The 19,595-nt window shown below is 35.0% G+C and overlaps 1 long non-coding RNA gene across 2 annotated transcripts; it reads left to right on the plus strand.

Moving 5' to 3' along the window:
• Positions 1–3,051: 3,051 nt before the first annotated feature.
• On the plus strand, positions 3,052–9,533 carry LOC111999330 (uncharacterized). Of its 2 annotated transcripts, XR_010624747.1 has the most exons (3): positions 3,123–3,659; positions 4,531–5,016; positions 8,539–9,533. It is a non-coding gene; the product is annotated as an uncharacterized LOC111999330 (long non-coding RNA). The 2 variants fall into 2 exon arrangements; XR_010624746.1 differs by lacking the exon at positions 8,539–9,533 and having other exon boundaries at positions 3,052–3,659; positions 4,531–5,280.
• The last annotated feature ends 10,062 nt before the right edge of the window (positions 9,534–19,595 follow it).

Raw genomic sequence — 19,595 nt, forward strand, 5'->3', positions numbered from 1 at the left:
AAAACTGTATGTGGAATAGCGAATTTTGGCTCAACAAAGTTGATTAAACAAACAAAAAATTTCTAAAAACACAACAGAATGACGCAACATTTTCATAATACCTTTATAATTTTGTTATGTTTTATTTTAACTTGTAAAGAATTGACAACTTAGCAGTTTTGAAAATATTGCAACAACATCAAGATGTCTTAACATTTTTCACACAAAAAAATATTATGTTCATGACCACAAATCACCTTATCAACAACAAGGTAAACTGCCCGGCACCGAATTGACCACAAATCATGCTAACATCCGCTCTGGCTTGTAAGGTGAATTCGTTCGTCCCAGACCTTGCAAACCCAAATTGTTCACTAATTCTATAACCAAATAATAATAATAATAAAATCCCAAAATTTTCCTCAGGTGCAAGAGGTAAACATTATCTGGTTCTGTTTTTAATCAATGAAGTGTTTGATTTAAATTCCAAGAGATTGGAGCTCTCAAGTTTGAAATCTCAATGGAGCCAAATCCAGCAAGTGTGGCCGGTCTCAAATTCCTCCAATTCCGCTAGAAAATCCACAGCTCATGACCATATCGCCAGAGGACGTGAGCTGCTTCATGGCGACCCAGGCCATACAGCTACTCCACTCGCTCCAATGAAGGACCTCACTCTGGCAATGACTACAAACCCTATGTCCCTTTCCCCAGCGGCAATCTGACCTTAGCAACAAAACCCCACATAGACTTTGGGATTGTGATTCATTTTAGGATTTTATCATAATTTGCCGTCTTCCTTAAGTTGGGTTTTGCTTTTTGTTTTTACTGTATTTTTAATTTTTTAAGTTCAATCCATGTTAGAAGTGCTCTTGGCATATAAGTTGATATAAAAATTATTTTTTATTTTAGTCATCAGTTACATCAACATTTTTCATCTATCACTTAATAGTTTTTTTTTTTTTTTTTTTTTTTGAATGCATAAAGTTGTAGTATATTTGCTATATTATTTTTGGTTTGTCCACAATAATTTTTACAACACTTTCATAACAAATCAAATATGGTAAATTGTTATAGGTTCTAATTTAAACTTACCAATGAAACTGCTTTTTTGCCCACCAATAACAACTTGTAGTAACCTACTACTTATGATTTGTTGTGAAAATGTCATGAACATAATATTTTTTTGTGTGAAAAATGTTAAGACATTTTGATGTTGTTACAATATTTTCAAAACTGCTAAGCTGTCAATTTTTTACAAGTTAAAATAAAACATAACAAAATTATAAAGGTATTATGAAAATGTTGCGTCATTCTGTTGTGTTTTTAGAAATTTTTTGTTTGTTTAATCAACTTTGTTGAGCCAAAATTCATTATTCCATATACGGTTTTCTTGGGTTGACTTTTTGTATATTTTTTTCTTTACACACTATTTTAAGTAAAAACACATAGTTTTGCACACAAAAACAAAGGAAAAATTTAGGAAAAAAACATTTTTCATCCTTTATGTTTGGGGTAGTTTACAATTTTTCTCTAAACTATAAAATCAAGCAATTTTTCCCTTAATATTTTGGAAAAGAGCAAATATGCCATATTGTTATTCTCTCAGTTAAACCCTAATGAAAGTTTGTGATTCTTAAAATATTTTATTGTGTAATGTCTAAATTACTCTTGCTAAATTTTAACGTACTAAAAATTTTCTTTACTTATTTTAAGTTTTAAATGATAAAAATTCTTAGAAAGTTAGAATGATGATATTCGATGACACAAACCTTTTGTTATCTTTTTTTTTTTTTTTTTTAAATTTCTTAGAAAAATCAATTGTTTATTGTTGGAAGATGATGATATTCGTTATCATTTTTAGAAATTTTTAGATAATAGATATATTGTCTTTAGCAAATAGTTACTAAAAAACTATTATAGTTAAATAAATATTTATATGTTGAATAGCTACCCTAACTTTGTGGTTGATCAAAATTCTTAAATGAATGAGATTAACTTTTTACGATATAATTATCAAAATTTTTAAAATTAGTGTCTCTTTTGATTAATGTAAATTTCTATATACTTTAAAAATCAAATGAATTGTATCTTTGTTTTGTAATACAAATAAAATATAGAATTAACCTTAATTACTATAGTACTTTTTTTTCACGGCTAGCACATGCCTTGCACATGCTGCCGTAACTAGTATGTGTATATATATATATATATATGATAGTTGTTTCGTGTAGCAGCATGCACTAATTCGTAGGGCAGGAACACAAAAAAATAATATAATTTAGCACTCACTCAATAGAAAACTCATGCAACGCAACGTGTAAATCATGTCCAACTTTCAATATAGTTTGGTGCTCTGAGGTCCACGTCAACTCCCCAACCCCACTCATCTTTTTATGGACCGAATATTAGATTTTATTTAAAGGCAGAGCTATGATCCAGTCTGGGCCCAACCTAATTTTGCTTGAGATAAATGTGTGTGTGTGTGTATATAGAAATCTTTAAGATTAATCAACAACAATTAATTGGCTCACAACACATGATGAAAATTGAGCATGAAAGAAACTTACAAAAGTACATGCTGTTGTTGTTGTTGTTGAGGCCACACATATACAAATACTAATTAAACTTGCCCTCAGAGAACGACAACACTACTAAAACAGATTAAATCTTATCAAACCCAAGTCTCAACTAACAAATCTTTAAAGCTTTGAACTCTGAATCCTGGGTTGGCCCCTTTTGGCTTGATGATACAGGACTCTTTATCTCTATCTTCAGATTTTTTCAAATTGTCCTACTCTCACACTAATAAATAAATTGAAAATTCCAGATCCTCCTACGTCTCCCATGACATTCAGATCGTCAATGCCGAGCGCAGAGTATGCTTCCAATTTCTCCCTAAACTTTATCATTCCAAATTTCAAAATTTTCTTCCTTTTTTTTTTTTGAAAATATAAAAACAGAAAATCACTACACGTTTTTGACAAACGATTTTTACGGTTGACCAATGCCTATAATGTAGGAGTATATAACTAAGTAGAGTCTGATGTTGTAGAGCCACCCACCCACGTGCTTTAACTGGGTAATGCTACTTTAATTCAAAATTTTATACTACAACCAAGACTTGTCAGAATGGAACAAAGACAAAAAAATTTCAAATAGTACCTGCAAAACTGAAAAGAAGAGCCCAAGTTAGTGAGTTGTCAAATCCGAGCTCAGTACCGTTTGGAAGCTTTTTCTTCTTTGAGTTTTCCTCGAACTTCACAAGGTCTCTTAACTACGTACACCGACCTCTTCCTCTAATTCAAATCCTACTTCAGATCTCTTAACAAATGCTTCCCAGCTTTCTCATAAATTTTCATAAATTCATAAATTCCTTAAAAAGTAGATATATATGAATTCTTTCATAAGTAAAGTCTTTCACCATTAATCTCACAACCATCCTCACCTCTCCTACACCCTCCATAACTCGTCCCACCTTTCTCCCCCAAAATCAAAGCCCAAATTCAGACCCCAAATCGTACGGCCGATCACCTCCCCAACCAGCTACACCCTTGATTACTCGAACAGCCCAGCTACACCGTTGATATTTGTTGGATTTTGTCAAACCTGCGTCTGCATTACATATGGAGCTCGCTTCGCCATCTTCATCATCCTCCTCCAACGACGTTCCTGCACCTAAGGTAAGTGTTTAATGTTTCTGTTAAATTCAAAAATGGTATGTTTACCGTTACTGAAATTCGTTCTTGGTTGCTGTTCATTGTTGCTTGTTGCTCTTGATGATGGACCCGTTTTTCCTCCGTGCCCTTCTAACTGTTCGTATATGTATAATTTCTGAAATGGGCTTCCTGAAGCTAATTAAGGTCTAAACTGGTTACTTGCTTCCCTGCAATTAATTTTTAATTGTGATTCTAGATTTGGTTTTTTTTTTTTTTCCCATGCTGTATGTAACTTGTCTGCAAAAGAATGTCTTCAAAATATACCTGTAATTACTGCTTTGAGTTAATCTTCACTCTGTGTTGCTCTGGATGCATCACTTTCTTTTATACATAACTCTACAACTTGTTTGGTACAGTTTTGTGTTCAAATGACCAAATATTTAGGGCTTGAGTGTGTATGTCCTATTAGCCGCTGCTGAGGATTTGAAGTTATTATGGCCTGCACCATTAGAAAAGCAGTTTATTGAATTTTTGTTGGAAGAAAAAGCTAAAGGGAACATTCCTAATGGGAAAATGAAGAAAAAACATTGGCCATTTGTCACAGATGTGTTTATCCAACGAACCGGAAAACACTATAGCCACGAGCAAATAACCCAAAAATTTAATCGGCTTAAACAGAAATACCGTTCGTTTTTCCTACTAATTGGTAGATTCGGAATGGAATGTGATCTTGTTACCAACACAGTCACAGCGTAGTCAGAAGCAGTGGCTGTGAGTGTTATACATTTAATTTATTTCCACGCCATTCATTCTTTAAATTCTTCATGTAAACTATCCCATATATACCTGTGTCTCTAATACTATGTATACCACATCTTGTCTGGACCACTATAAGTTGCTAAGACAGCTCTTCCACACGGGGACGGCAACCGGATTTTTACAAATATCCTCTGCGCAGGGAGTACACGTCAGTGTTGAACCTGATAGTTCAGATGATGTGGTCATGCTTCTCCCCCCAGATATGGGGCAATGCAGCAACCGAAAAGGGAAGCTGCCAGCTCACCCTGACACCTCAACCAGGAAGAAGAGAAAAGCAGGGTCCTCTGATAGAGCCACTGATGCTATCGTAGAGACACAGATGTCAAGAATAAGCATAGAATCTGCACAAGTTCCTGATCACTTATCATCAATGGTAAAGGCCACGAAAATTGTGATCTCTATGGCTGACTCTCTTGGTGATGAAACCTTGTTCGAGGTCCTTGAAAAATTAGAAAATCTCGAATGCAGGCAAGCTTTCATCGCCTTGAAACCGGAAAGACGACGGGCCTGGATCGAGCAATTGACTAGTTTACCCTAGGGGAGTTGGTGAAGGAATGAGTAGGTGGGTTCATTGTTTTTCATTGTGAATGAGGAGCCCCCATGTTTCTTTCATTGTTTTCTCAGAATTATAATCGATGAATTGTAAAAATTCTAAACAAGGATATAACTAAAGCCTGGAATCCTAGTTGTGCTTCTATCTAGACTAGAAACACAGTGCAAAAAGGGTTTTTTGCAAGTTGCAACCCCATAGAGCACAACTTTCATGATAGTTACATATCATAATGTTTAGAAATATTAAGCAATATTTGAATCTCTTCTTGCTGTATTTGTGCTGGCATTTGTGTAATTGTTTATTTTGCTATTTGGATATATGTTTCACTTGTCTGAACCACTAATTTGTAATTAATTGCAAGTGTGTAGAGCCCAAGTCAGTGACTTGTCAAATCCGAGCTCAGTACCGTCGGAAGCTTTTTCTTCTTTGAGTTTTCCTCCAACTTCACAAGGTCTCTTAACTACGTACACCGACCTCTTCTCCTCTAATTCAAATCCTACTTCAGATCTCTTAACAAATGCTTCCCAGCTTTCTCATAAATTTTCATAAATTCTTTAGATTCATAAATTCTTTAAAAAGTAGATATATATGAATTCTTTCATAAGTAAATTCTTTCACCATTAATCTCACAACCATCCTCACCTCTCCTACACCCTCCATAACTCGTCCCACCTTCTCCCCCAAAATCAAAGCCCTAATTCAGACCCCAAATCGTACGGCCGATCACCTCCCCAACCAGCTACACCCTTGATTACTCGAACAGCCTAGCTACACCGTTGATATTTGTTGGATTTTGTCAAACCTGCGTCTGCATTACATATGGAGCTCGCTTCGCCATCTTCATCATCCTCCTCCAACGATGTTCCTGCACCTAAGGTAAGTGTTTAATGTTTCTGTTAAATTCAAAAATGGTATGTTTACCGTTACTAAAATTCGTTCTTGGTTGCTGTTCATTGTTGCTTGTTGCTCTTGATGTTGGACCCGTTTTTCCTCCGTGCCCTTCTAACTGTTCGTATATGTATAATTTCTGAAATGGGCTTCCTGAAGCTAATTAAGGTCTAAACTGGTTACTTGCTTCCCTGCAATTAATTTTTAATTGTGATTCTAGATTTGGTTTTTTTTTTTTCCCATGTTATATGTAACTTGTCTGCAAAAGAATGTCTTCAAAATATACCTGTAATTACTGCTTTGAGTTAATCTTCACTCTGTGTTGCTCTGGATGCATCACTTTCTTTTATACATAACTCTACAACTTGTTTGGTACAGTTTTGTGTTCAAATGACCAAATATTTAGGGCTTGAGTGTGTATGTCCTATTATAGATGGCAGACCCATCCGCTGCTAAGGATTTGAAGTTATTATAGCCTGCACCATTAGAAAAGCAGTTTATTGAATTATTGTTGGAAGAAAAAGCTAAAGGGAACATTCCTAATGGGAAAATGAAGAAAAAACATTGGCCATTTGTCACAGATGTGTTTATCCAATGAACCGGAAAACACTATAGCCACAAGCAAATAACCCAAAAATTTAATCGGCTTAAACAGAAATATCGTTCGTTTTTCCTACTAATTGGTAGATTCGGAATGGAATGTGATCTTGTTACCAACACGGTCACAGCGTGGTCAGAAGCAGTGGCTGTGAGTGTCATACATTTAATTTATTTCCACGCCATTCATTCTTTAAATTCTTCATGTAAACAATCCCATATATACCTGTGTCTCTAATCCCATGTATACCACATCTTGTCTGTTTCTAGTTGAACCCTAGGTGCAAGGACTTTAATAAAAACGGGCTGGACCACTATGAGTTGCTAAGACAGCTCTTCCACACGGGGACGGCAACCGGATTTTTACAAACATCCTCTGCGCAGGGAGTGCATGTCAGTGTTGAACCTGATAGTTCAGATGATGTGGTCAAGCTTCTCCCCCCAGATATGGGGCAATGCAGCAACTGAAAAGGGAAGCGGCCAGCTCACCCTGACACCTCAACCAGGAAGAAGAGAAAAGCAGGGTCCTCTGATAGAGCCACTGATGCTATCGTAGAGACACAGATGTCAAGGAAAATGGGTAGTGATAAGGACAGCGAAAGTAAAATAACCATAGAATCTGCACAAGTTCCTGATTTCTTATCAATGGTAGAGGCCACGAAAATTGTGGTCTCTATGGCTGACTCTCTTAGTGATGAAACCTTGTTTGAGGCCCTTGAAAAATTAGAAAATCCCGAATGCAGGCAAGCTTTCATCACCTTGAAACCGGAAAGACGACTGGGCTGGTTCGAGCAATTGACTAGTTTACCCTAGGGGAGTTGGTGAAGGAATGAGTAGGTGGGTTCATTGTTTTTCATTGTAAATAAGGAGCCCCCATGTTTCTTTCGTTGTTTTCTCAGAATTATAATCGATGAATTGTAAAAATTCTAAACAAGGATATAACTAAAGCCTGGAATCCTAGTTGTGCTTCTATCTAGACTAGAAACACAGTGCAAAAAGGGTTTTTTGCAAGTTGCAACCCCATAGAGCACAACTTTCATGATAGTTACATATCATAATGTTTAGAAATATTAAGCAATATTTGAATCTCTTCTTGCTGTATTTGTGCTGGCATTTGTGTAATTGTTTATTTTGCTATTTGGATATATGTTTCACTTGTCTGAACCACTATGACATTATTAAGGTCAGTCAGTCTTTTTGTTTCGACTTTGTAGATTTCTTTTGCCTTGTCAGATGTTCTGCTAACAATTCAAGCATATGTGGCATAGTTTTACTTTTATATATAAGTTTCTTAATGCATTTTATCTACATTTAAAGCATAGCAATTACTATACTGTTCTTTGTGTCATGTTCCATAATATTTAATTTTATTGTGGATGATACTGGGAGATGACATTGTAAAGAGGTGTTTGCTTTGTCTTATTTTACTTTTTAATGTGTTCTGTTGCTTTACATTTCCAATTCATGGTGGCACTGTTGTAGGTGGTTTTTTTTTTTTTTTTTGGAAATTGTGATTAATCAAAAAAAGGAATTCTCCTGTTGTTTAAGTCATCGTGAATAGTCTTTTTGTTCAAAATTTCCAATTACCCAACTCCAGTTTAAACTATGTTTTTCTGGGTTCAGTCAATTTCTTATGACTATTCTTATTTTAGATATTTGCATTTTTTTTCTCAACGATATCTTTAACCATATTGAAATAGCTTTGCTATTTGCCTTCATATGGGCATTTTCTTGGATATTGATATGTTATAATGGTTGTTGATTCCCCAATTAAATGTCGATGCTGAGTAACTTACTGGATAATGTTTAGAAATATTAAGCAATATTTGAATCTCTTCTTGCTGTGTTCGTTCTGGCATTTGTGGAATTGTCTATTTTGGTATTTGGATATATGTTTCACTTGTCTGAAAGTTAGACTATGAAGAACTTGCCAGGGTTAACATTGTCTGCATATCATGTAGTCATTATTAAGTGATTGTTCTTCTTTGACTAATTAATGGTTGTGTGAGTGCTTTCTAATGCTTGTGAATCTCTTTGCTCCTGCAGGAGCTTGAGAGGAAGAGAAAGGAGAGAGCACAGGTTGCATATGAGAGGAAGCAGTTGACAAAATTGAGGGTTAAAGCTGAGAAGATTGCTGCAAGCTCCTGACATGCTTTTACAAAAAAATACTATTTAACACATATATTTTACCTCCGTAATTATCAGACTACCGGCCTACACCATAACTTTTTGCTATTCACCAAAACTCAATTCGGTAAGCCTGTGCAGCACTTAAAGTTAACGCAACCTCGCAGGGAAAAATAGATCTAATTCCTTCTTCGTTTATATCATCATATTTCATTGGATTTTTTTTTTTTAAAAAAATAGTCTCACTATTAGCCAAATACCCACATAAAAAATACTCTAATTCTAAATAAAATTTAGATTTGACAAGAAAGAAATTTCTAAACTCTTACCTCAAAGTTGTGCAGTCAAACATTTTCTTTTGGAGTAATTTCGATAGTTTCCTCTTACAAAATATCTCTTTATATAGCTTGACATAACAAGCTTATTTATAGTTAGGTTTCAACCTTATTTTCTAAAAACCCCTTAGAAATATTAATCATAAAATTGACCCTATAAACAAATTAACTTTACAAACCTTACCTTTTCTTTTTTCTTTTTTTTTCTTCGGGTATTACAAATCTGAATCCGGATGGATATATGGTTGATAATTAAATAGACACGGATGCCATTCATTTTTTTATTTATACCAATGTGCTTATTGGCTTAAGCAGTTAATGGAATTAAACGAAATCTAATGGGTAAACTACAAATTTAGTCTCTAACCTTTTTTGTATTTTTCAATTTAATCCTTAATATTTCGAATGTGTTAATTTGATCTTTAACTTTTTGATATTGTGTCAAATTAGTCTCAATCATTAAGTGATGGAGGGAAAATGCTAATGTAGCTAACAGCCAAAATAAAAAATAATTTTTATGTTAACTTAGATGCCACGAGTACTGCTGACATGGATTAAACTTAAAAAATAAAAATAAAACCTAGCTTAATGAAGACACCAAATCGATCAAGTAAAGAAAAGATTATAATTAGGTATAAGTAAGCTTTGGATTTGGAACTAAAAGCAACGTTACTGCCGTTGAAGCACTTGCCCTGCCTGGCTGCCTCATAAATCATAACTAATTTTATATTACCCCTACCAAGTTGCTCTCCATTAACATCCCTTATCACAGTGGATGAACCACCAGCTTGGAGATATACTATTCGTCGTCATAGTGCTTTGTTGTCACAATCACCTTGTCAACAAGAAGGTAAACTGCCCGGCACCGAATTGACCACAAATCATGCTAACATCCGCTCTGGCTTGTAAGGTGAATTCGTTCGTCCCAGACCTTGCAAACCCAAATTGTTCACTAATTCTATAACCAAATAATAGTAATAAAAAAATCCCAAAATTTTCCTCAGGTGCAAGAGGTAAACATTATCTGGTTCTGTTTTTAATCAATGAAGTGTTTGATTTAAATTCCAAGAGATTGGAGCTCTCAAGTCTGAAATCTCAATGGAGCCAAATCCAGCAAGTGTGGCCGGTCTCAAATTCCTCCAATTCCGCTAGAAAATCCACCAGCTCATGACCATATCGCCAGAGGACGTGAGCTGCTTCATGGCGACCCAGGCTATACAGCTACTCCACTCGCTCCAATGAAGGACCTCACTCTGGCAATGACTACAAACCCTATGTCCCCTTCCCCAGCGGCAATCTGACCTTAGCAACAAAACCCCCACATAGATTTTGGGATTGTGATTCATTTTAGGATTTTATCATAATTTGCCGTCTTCCTTAATTTGGGTTTTGCTTTTTGTTTTTACTGTATTTTTAATTTTCTTAGTTCAATCCATGTTAGAAGTGCTCTTGGCATATGAGTTGATATAAAAATTATTTTTTATTTTAGTCATCAGTTACATCAACATTTTTCATGTATGACTAATTTGATACAATATCAAAAAGTTAGGAACTAAATTAATACTTTTGAGACGTCAAAGACTAAATTGAAATTCGTTGAAAAGGTCAAGAACTAAATCCGTAGTTTACCCAAATCTAATTGGATACAACAAAAGTGCTGAAATAGAAAAGAAGATGTTTGATCATTGTGAAAATGCTACAAATTCATTTTAATAAATGCATTGGGAAGAAATTAGTAAAACAATACATTCAACTCCCCTATTGTTGACGACCCGCACGCTCGATCCAGTAATATTGTTTTTCCCGAGGCAAGTCTATGAAAACTATCCTCTTTCCGAGCTTTTCTAATTTTTCAAGGGCATTGAGCTCATTATTAATATCCAAATCAGGAAAAGAGGACATAATTTTCATGGCCTTATCCATTGAGTAGCGATCATCAGATTGTATGGTTTTTAAACTTCCAGCGGATCTGTAAAGCGGCGACTCTGCCTTCCTCTTCTTTCCAGTTGAGGTATCAGAGTAGGTTGCTTGCTTATCTTTTGATATGCTTTTTTGCTTGTCCACATAAGTTGCAGCAACTTGTTGAGAAGATGATGCTGGTGCACCCCTAAGAAAGAGCTCTTTTAGCAACGGATAGTAGGTCAGCCCCTTTTTACGAAAGTGAACACACCTACTGTGCACCTAGAAACAGACAAGATGGGGTATACATAGATTAGAGACACTGGTATATATGAGATTGTTTACATTAAGTATTTAAAGAATAAACGACATGAAAATTAATTAAATATATAACACTCACCTTTATTGCATTAGACCACGCCATGTCACTTCCTGTGAACGTGTTTGTATTAGTATCATATTTCATATCAGGTCTACCCAATAGATGGGTAAACGCTTTGAATCTCCCTTTAAGCCGTTTATATTTATCTTGTATTTGCTTGGAGCTATAGCGTTTTCTGTTTTGGTTGTTAAACTCAACTGTGACAACGTCCGACTTGTAAGGAGTGTTCCCATTAATGGCTTCTTCTAACAAAAAAGTAATGAACTTCTTTTCTATTGAATCAGGCCATAGTCCCGCTTCGGCAGCACTGACAGTCGACTATGCCATCTATTATCACTGGTTTTTGTCGTTTAGTTTCTGTCGGAGGGAGGATAAATTTGTGTTTGTAAAGAGAAACTATGGGGATAGAGAGAATTCTGAGTAGTGAAAGTGAGAAGAAGAGGGCTTTATTGTAGGCTTTATTGATGGTAACCACTCATAAAAAATTGATAAGTTAATAAAATTCTAGCTTCGGGTGTACAACCTACTGCCAAAAATCTGAATGATTTGACATACAAATATTTGATGTGATTTCAACACACCTATTGTGCACCTAGAAACAGACAAGATGTGGTATACATAGATTAGAGACACTGGTATATATGAGATTGTTTACATTAAGTATTTAAAGAATAAATGGCATGAAAATGAATTAAATATATAACACTCACCTATATTGCATTAGACCACGCCATGTCACTTCCTATGAACGTGTTTGTATTAGTATCATATTTCATATCGGGTCTACCCAATAGATGGGTAAACGCTTTGAATCTCCCCTTAAGCCATTTATATTCATCTTGTATTTGCTTGGAGCTATACCGTTTTTTGTTTTGGTTGTTAAACTCAACTGTGACAACTTCCCACTTGTAAGGAGTGTTCCCATTAATGGCTTCTTCTAAAAAAAAGTAATGAACTTCTTTTCTATTGAATCAGGCCATAGCCCTGTTTCCGCAGCACTGACAGTCAACTCTACTATCTATTATCACTGGTTTTTGTCGTTTAGTTTCTGTCGGAGGGAGGATAAATTTGTGTTTGTAAAGAGAAACTATGGGGATAGAGAGAATTCTGAGTAGTGAAAGTGAGAAGAAGAGGGCTTTATTGTAGGCTTTATTGATGGTAAGCACTCATAAAAAATTGATAAGTTAATAAAATTCTAACTTCGGGTGTACAACCTACTGCCAAAAATTTGAATGATTTGACATAAAAATATTTGATGTGATTTCAACACACCTACTGTGCATCTAGAAACAGACAAGATGTGGTACACATAGATTAGAGACACTGGTATATATGAGATTGTTTACATTAAGTATTTAAAGAATAAACGGCATGAAAATTAATTAAATATATAACACTCACCTTTATTGCATTAGACCACGCCATGTCACTTCCTGTGAACGTGTTTGTATTAGTATCATATTACATATCGAGTCTACCCAATAGATGGGTAAACGCTTTGAATCTCCCTTTAAGCCGTTTATATTTATCTTGTATTTGCTTGGAGCTATAGCTTTTTTCGTTTTGGTTGTTAAACTCAACTATGACAACTTCCCACTTGTAAGGAGTGTTCCCATTAATGGCTTCTTCTAACCAAAAAGTAATGAACTTCTTTTCTATTGAATCAGGCCATAGCCCTGCTTCCACAGCACTTACAGTCGACTCTGCCATCTATTATCACTGGTTTTTGTCATTTAGTTTCTGTCGGAGGGAGGATAAATTTGTGTTTGTAAAGAGAAACTATGGGGATAGAGAGAATTCTGATTAGTGAAAGTGAGAAGAAGAGGGCTTTATTGTAGGCTTTATTGATGATAAGCACTCATAAAAAATAGATAAGTTCATAAAATTCTAGCTTCGGGTGTACAACCTACTGCCAAAAATTTGAATGATTTGACATAAAAATATTTGATGTGATTTCGACAAACCTACTGTGCACCTAGAAACAGATAAGATGTGGTATACATAGATTAGAGACACTGGTATATATGAGATTGTTTACATTAAGTATTTAAAGAATAAACGGCATGAAAATTAATTAAATATATAACACTCACCTTTATTGCATTAGACCACGCCATGTCACTTCTTGTGAACGTGTTTGTATTAGTATCATATTTCATATCGGGTCTACCCAATAGATGGGTAAACGCTTTGAGACTCCCTTTAAGCCGTTTATATTTATCTTGTATTTGCTTGGAGCTATAGCTTTTTTCGTTTTGGTTGTTAAACTCAACTATGACAACTTCCCACTTGTAAGGAGTGTTCCCATTAATGGCTTCTTCTAACAAAAAAGTAATGAACTTCTTTTCTATTGAATCAGGCCATAGTCTCGCTTTCGCAGCACTGACAGTCGACTCTGCCATCTATTATCATTGGTTTTTGTCGTTTAGTTTCTGTCGGAGGGAGGATAAATTTGTGTTTGTAAAGAGAAACTATGGGGATAGAGAGAATTCTGAGTAGTGAAAGTGAGAAGAAGAGGGCTTTATTGTAGGCTTTATTGATAGTAAGCACTCCTAAAAAATTGACAAGTTAATCAAATTCTAGCTTCGGGTGTACAACCTACTGCCAAAAATCTGAATGATTTGACATAAAAATATTTGATGTGATTTCGACACACCTACTGTGCACTTAGAAACAGACAAGATGTGGTATACATAGATTAGAGACACTGGTATATATGAGATTGTTTACATTAAGTATTTAAAGAATAAACGACATGAAAATTAATTAAATATATAACACTCACCTTTATTGCATTAGACCACACCATGTCACTTCCTGTGAACGTGTTTGTATTAGTATCATATTTGATATCGGGTCTACCCAATAGATGGGTAAACGCTTTGAATCTCCGTTTAAGCCGTTTATATTTATTTTGTATTTGCTTGGAGCAATAGCTTTTTTCGTTTTGATTGTTAAACTCAACTGTGACAACTTCCCACTTGTAAGGAGTGTTCCCATTAATGGCTTCTTCTAACAAAAAAGTAATGAACTTCTTTTCTATTGAATCAGGCCATAGTCCCGTTTCCGTAGCACTGACAGTCGACTCTGCCATCTATTATCACTGGTTTTTGTCGTTTAGTTTCTGTCGGAGGGAGGATAAATTTGTGTTTGTAAGGAGAAACTATGTGGATAGAGAGAATTCTGAGTAGTGAAAGTGAGAAGAAGAGGGCTTTATTGTAGGCTTTAGTGATGGTAAGCACTCATAAAAAATTGATAAGTTAATCAAATTCTAGCTTCGGGTGTAAAAACCTACTGCCAAAAATCTGAATGATTTGACATAAAAATATTTGATGTGATTTCAACTCACCTACTGTGCACTTAGAAACAGACAAGATGTGGTATACATAGATTAGAGACACTGGTATATATGAGATTGTTTACATTAAGTATTTAAAGAATAAACGGCATGAAAATTAATTAAATATATAACACTCACCTTTATTGCATTAGACCACCCCCTATCACTTCCTGTGAACGTGTTTGTTTTAGTATCATATTTCCTATAGGGTCTACCCAATAGATGGGTAAACGCTTTGAATCTTCCTTTAAGCCGTTTATATTTATCTTGTATTTGCTTGGAGCTATAGCTTTTTTCGTTTTGGTTGTTAAACTCAACCGTGACAACTTCCCACTTGTAAGGAGTGTTCCCATTAATGGTTCTTCTAACAAAAAAGCAATGAACTTCTTTTCTATTGAATCAGGCCATAGTCATGCTTCCGCAGCACTGACAGTCGACTCTGCCATCTATTATCACTAGTTTTTGTCGTTTAGTTTCTGTCGGAGGGAGGATAAATTTGTGTTTGTAAAGAGAAACTATGGGGATAGAGAGAATTCTGAGTAGTGAAAGTGAGAAGAAGAGGGCTTTATTGTAGGCTTTATTGATGGTAAGCACTCACAAAAAATTGATAAGTTAATAAAATTCTAGCTTCGGTTGTACAATCTACTGCCAAAAATCTGAATGATTTGCCATAAAAATATTTGATGTGATTTCAACACACCTACTGTGCACTTAGAAACAGACAAGATGTGGTATACATAGATTAGAGACAATGGTATATATGAGATTGTTTACATTAAGTATTTAAAGAATAAACGGCATGAAAATTAATTAAATATATAACACTCACCTTTATTGCATTAGACCACGCCATGTCACTTCCTGTGAACGTGTTTGTATTAGTATCATATTTCATATCAGGTCTACCCAATAGATGGGTAAACGCTTTGAATCTCCCTTTAAGCCGTTTATATTTATCTTGTATTTGCTTGGAGCTATAGCTTTTTTCGTTTTGGTTGTTAAACTCAACTGTGACAACTTCCCACTTGTAAGGAGTCTTCCCATTAATGGCATCTTCTAACAAAAAAGTAATGAACTTCTTTTCTATTGAATCAGGCCATAGTCCCGCTTCCGTAGCACTGACAGTCAACTTTGCCATCTATTATCACTGGTTTTTGTCGTTTAGTTTCTGTCGGAGGGAGGATAAATTTGTATTTGTAAAGAGAAACTATGTGGATAGAGAGAATTCTGAGTAGTGAAAGTGAGAAGAAGAGGACTTTATTGTAGGGTTTATTGATGGTAAGCACTCATAAAAAATTGACAAGTTAATAAAATTCTAGCTTCGGGTGTAAAGCCTACTGCCAAATATTTGAATGATTTGACATAAAAATATTTGATGTGATTTCAACACACCTACTGTGCACCTAGAAACAGACAAGATGTGGTATACATAGATTAGAGACACTGGTATATATGAGATTGTTTACATTATGTATTTAAAGAAGAAACGGCATGAAAATTAATTAAATATATAACACTCACCTTTATTGCATTAGACCACGCCATGTCACTTCCTGTGAACGTGTTTGTATTAGTATCATATTTCATATCGGGTCTACCCAATAGATGGGTAAACGCTTTGAATCTCCCTTTAAGTCGTTTATATTTATCATGTATTTGCTTGGAGCTATAGCTTTTTTCGTTTTGGTTGTTAAACTGAACCGTGACAACTTCCCACTTGTAAGGAGTGTTCCCATTAATGGCTTCTTCTAACAAAAAAGTAATGAACTTCTTTTCTATTGAATCAGGTCATAGTCCCGCTTCCGCAGCACTGACAGTCGACTCTGCCATCTATTATCACTGGTTTTTGTCGTTTAGTTTCTGTCAGAGGGAGGATAAATTTGTGTTTGTAAAGAGAAACTATGGGGATAGAGAGAATTCTGAGTAGTGAAAGTGAGAAGAAGAGCGCTTTATTGTAGGCTTTATTGATGGTAAGCACTCATAAAAAATTGATAAGTTAATAAAATACTAGCTTCGGGTGTACAACCTACTGCCAAAAATCTGAATGATTTGACATAAAAATATTTGATGTGATTTCAACACACTTACTGTGCACCTAGAAACAAACAAGATGTGGTATACATAAATTAGAGACACTGGTATATATGAGATTGTTTACATTAAGTATTTAAAGAATAAACGGCATGAAAATTAATTAAATATACAACACTCACCTTTATTGCATTAGACCATGCCATGTCACTTCCTGTGAACGTGTTTGTATTAGTATCATATTTCATATCGGGTCTACCCAATAGATGGGTAAACGCTTTGAATCTCCCTTTAAGCCGTTTATATTTATCTTGTATTTGCTTGAAGCTATAGCTTTTTCCATTTTGGTTGTTAAACTCAACTGTGACAACTTCCCACTTGTAAGGAGTGTTCCCGTTAATGGCTTCTTCTAACAAAAAAGTAATGAACTTCTTTTCTATTGAATCAGGCCATAGTCCCGCTTCCGCAGCACTGACAGTCGACTCTGCCATCTATTATCACTGGTTTTTGTTGTTTAGTTTCTGTCGGAGGGAGGATAAATTTTGTTTGTAAAGAGAAACTATGGGGATAGAGAGAATTCTGAGTAGTGAAAGTGAGAAGAAGAGGGCTTTATTGTAGGCTTTATTGATGGTAAGCACTCATAAAAAATTGATAAGTTAATAAAATTCTAGCTTCGGGTGAACAACTTACTGTCAAAAATCTGAATGATTTGACATAAAAATATTTGATGTGATTTGCTGAGGCAAAAGTGCTTGAACTCAGTTATCAAATTTTGTCACAAATGAACCAAGACCTACGGTTAGACCCATGCAATAAATACAACAAATACCCAAAAGAAATACCCACCGTTGCATGACCCACACCAACGCAAGATCAAATCACCATCTGGCCTCAGTGGTCAATACCATCTAGGCACGTGTGAAATGGCCTCAGTGTTCAAAACAGGGCAGATTTTTGAGACATTTTATTCAAAACAGTATGCAGTGTATATTTTTGAGACATTTTATCAAACACGAGTGTCTCTTGTGGATCATTCCTACAAAAAAAGTAAAAAATACTTTGAGAGACTTAAGCTTGCACAGAAGCGGAATCAAATATTGTCTCCCTGCACAGAAACCCACCAGAAGCGAAGTGACAAATGGTCGGCATGTGATATCACGTAGCAGAATCATGGCATTAAAAACCAAAGTTTTATTATATTCCATATTATACTGTCAGTTACCAACTAAATTTGGACACATGCTTTGTGTAGGGCTGCAAACTATAGAGGGAAAAAAAAACTGCATAAGTACTGGAGAGGGATGGTTGTAAACTGTAAAGCTGTTGCAAGTTATAATTCAGTAGCATCATATTCAAGAATAAAGGAATACAAACAAAGAAAAATGAATTGTTGCACACTGGTATTACTCAAAGGAACACTTGTATTTAGCTTTCCACCCCCAATCAAGGTCCCATTCTGGAAATTGAAGGGATAAACATGCTTCCCAAATTTGTGATCATGGTCACTCTTCCATGCTATGTTCTTCCTGTTAACATTCAATTCTGATTTCCCGCGAATAAATTTATATGTATCATTAAACAGACTCCATGCTATCAAACCACATGGGACAATTGGAAGACCATTGTTGGACTGTTCAGGTTTACAGAGACTCGTTTTATTGGACCCTAATCCATGCAAGAGTGATGTCATGTAGCAAAATCATGGCATTAAAAACCAAAATTTTATTATATTCCATATTATACTGTCAGTTACCAACTAAATTTGGACACATGCTTTGTGTAGGGCTGCAAGCTATACAGGGAAAAGAAAACTGCATAAGTACTGGAGAGGGATGGTTGTAAACTGTAAAGCTGTTGCAAGTTATAATTCAGTAGCATCATATTCAAGAATAAAGGAATACAAACAAAGAAAAATGAATTGTTGCACACTGGTATTACTCAGAGGAACACTTGAATTTAGCTTTCCACCCCTAATCAAGGTCCCATTCTGGAAATTGATGGGATAAACATGCTTCCCAAATTTGTGATCATGGTCACTCTTCCATGCTATGTACTTCCTGTTAACATTCAATTCTGATTTCCCACGAATAAATTTATATGTATCATTAAACAGACTCCATGCTACCAAACCACATGGGACAATTGGAAGACCATTGTTGGACTGTTCAGGTTTACAGAGACTCGTTTATTGGACCCCTAATCCATGCAAGAGTTGCTGATCACTTCTACTTTTGACATACCTGGAAAAGTTTTGGGAGTTGTCACTAATTGGAAGCACACAGTCGAAATTACAATCCACAGTTCTTAAGAATTTAGGCATAAAAAAATATTTCTCAAATCTAACAATCGAGAAATGACTAAATTTTCCATCTAATCAAGTTAAAAATCAAATTTTGATTTTATTATCAAGGCTCTTAAACTTTTTAACTGTCAATGAATACTTTACATTGAAGTTCCAGAAATTCTATATATAACTTACAGATAAATCTAGAACTGTACATAACTTTAAAGCCTGTTTCTTTTCTTTCCCCTTTTTTTCCATTTGAAAATAATTCTATTGAACCACATGGAACCAAAGGAGGCCACATGGCAATACTGTAGATCTGAATCCATAAAATCTAGATAATAGCAAAACAATTCCACCACAATTCCCTCTATGAATCCATAGAACTATACAATTATCATCAAGAAGCCCATAAAAAAGAGCCAGATTTTATGCATAGATAAACAGGATTTAAAATAATAACAATAACAATAAGAGAAACAATTAGAAGATAACAGGAGAAATAAATAATTATAGAAGCAAAGGAAATAAACAGTAAAGATTGTGCCTTTCACTATATCAGAAATTAAAACTAAAGAACACTCACCTTCGGTGGTTTTGATAGTAGTTATCAAGCTGATAGTAGAAAATGCAGAAAAGAATGTGAAGAACAATGACCTAACTCTAAGGAGCAAAAAAGGTCCACTATTTCTACAAATTTCCAAC

The sequence above is a fragment of the Quercus suber genome, unplaced genomic scaffold, assembly GCF_002906115.3.
Source record: "Quercus suber isolate HL8 unplaced genomic scaffold, Cork oak 2.0 scaffold_481, whole genome shotgun sequence".
Lineage (NCBI taxonomy): Eukaryota > Viridiplantae > Streptophyta > Magnoliopsida > Fagales > Fagaceae > Quercus > Quercus suber.